The sequence below is a fragment of the Parus major genome, chromosome Z (genome assembly GCF_001522545.3).
Source record: "Parus major isolate Abel chromosome Z, Parus_major1.1, whole genome shotgun sequence".
NCBI classification, from domain to species: Eukaryota; Metazoa; Chordata; class Aves; order Passeriformes; family Paridae; genus Parus; species Parus major.
The window spans coordinates 23,017,183-23,019,310 of NC_031799.1; positions in this window are offsets into that span (position 1 = coordinate 23,017,183).

Sequence of the window (2,128 nt, forward strand, 5' to 3'; positions counted from 1 at the left end):
CGGGGCTTCTCCGGGATGGACCGGCCCCGGGAGCTGGGGCGGGCCGTGATGCTCGTGGTACATCGGCAGCGTCGGGAAGAAGCTGAAGGATGAGCAGCAAGCGCCAAAGGGCGAGGCGATCTCGGCGCCGGACGTGCTCGAAGTCTTACCGACCTCCATTGTCACTTACGCTTGGTCGTGCCAGGCAGTTTGCTGCTGGTGGTGAACAGTATGAAAAGCAATTCTAGTGTGTACTTTCATGCAAAAATAGGGCACATTTTTGTATAAGCTTGTTTGTTTGTTTCTTTGTTTTAGAGTGGGGAGGGAGAAGGCTTCTTGAGGCTTCCTTCCACAACAGTGTGGCAAACCCCACTATATCCACTGGCTAGAAATTGTCGTGTCTGGAGATTGTTGCATTTGGAGCCATTTTAAATAGTATTCAGAGTCAGTTCTGAGAACTGCAGCACTGCAGCCCTGGATAAATTTCTGTTTCTGAGATTTCTAGAAGCAGCTGCAGAAGGTTCTCAGGCTTTCCCCCTGAGCCCCATCTCAATATCACGATTTTCAAAACTTAACCTCACAGGCTTCTTATATGAAGTGTGCTTTGTCTCTGATCCCCACAGCGCTTCTCAGTTTTTAATAAACTGTGTAATACACTCTGGTTTTGTGTCTTGTTGCAGAAATGAGAACTGTATCATAATAAGTCATAGCCTAATAGCTTCTAGATCTAACAATAGTGAATGCGTTGCATACACTGACATTTACATCTGCATTCAGGTATGTCCTCAACGATGCACCACCTTTACACTTCAGGTTTCACCAGGTTTCTTCAAGTAATGTATCAATTTCATTCACATGCATGCATCTTTTATATTTTTTTATATTTTTAATACATTACATTTCCAAAAATATAGTCCCGACTATAAAGACACCCGAGTTTGAACACCATTGTACCTGGCAGTGCTAATTTTACAGGAATACTACTGTTCTCTGCAAAGACATGCAGTCATGCACCCTGAAGTGCTGTTCTGACCAGGAACTTCCAGAATCAAGTGCTTGATCTCTATAAGGTGGGCTACATGAGCAGGCAAGAAACAAATCTACTTCTGTCCATATCCTAACTTAAAGGAAATTGGAAAAAAATACATGTATTTTGTCTTCTCTTGTAAAGTATTTTGTAAAAGGATGTAAAGCTCTACTGTGGACTGAAGATCCTAAAAGATAATAAAATAACAGAGTTTCAGACCTCAGTTTTTCTTCTCTGTAATTTCTCATTGAAAAAAATATGTCTCATTAGTTGAGAATTAGTGTATTGTCTCAAAAAGTGTTATATTTTAGGTGATGGCTTTTGTTTGCATCAGGATGGTTGCACTTAATGTGTATAAATAAAAAAAGATCATGAGCTGGAGGGAGATGCTTCCTGAAAGAGCAGATTTCATTCACTGCCCTGTGTTAACTGTGGTAAGTTTAGGGAAAAATTAAAAGACTGGCCTTTGATCCAGAAGTTAAATATTCAATTGTAAAAGTAACAGATGTTGCAGTTTAGGCAGTGAAAAGAAGATGAAAAGTGATGCCAGCTCTCCAAAAAGTGTCTATTCCTATTGGTTTGCAGAAGACAAGAATGGAGAGTGTGGAGGTGACATGTGTCCCTGCCACCAATCTGTCAGTGCCTCTGAATAATCACTTTCCTACCCATGCTCTTGGTGGGCCCTTGACATGGACTGATGAACTACTGTTGCCACCACCCTCTCTGTACTCCTTGATCCTCTAAGTTTGGGTAGTTGCGCTTGGAAGTATAGGTGGCATCCCAATCCAGCTAGACAGAAACCAGATGCTTAGCTCCTGCATCTTCTGTATTAAAAGGAGGTGAAGACTTTGGTCGCAGGGACATTTGCCAACAAAGGACAGAGGACTGTAGAATAAAGATTAAGTGACTTGTAAGAAGCAGGGACAGCAAGGCTGCTGAAACAGACTTTTGTTTGGCCAAAAGCATTATCTCCAGAAGACCTTTCCTCACAAAAGGAAAAAGCTTTCACAGGCCCAGACCTGCATGAAAGAAAATGCCACAGTGCCTGCTGCTTGCACAAGCAAAATTCAGGAGCCCAACTCTGTCAGAGAGGGGATGGAGGTGAAGCAGGGGCGAAGACAC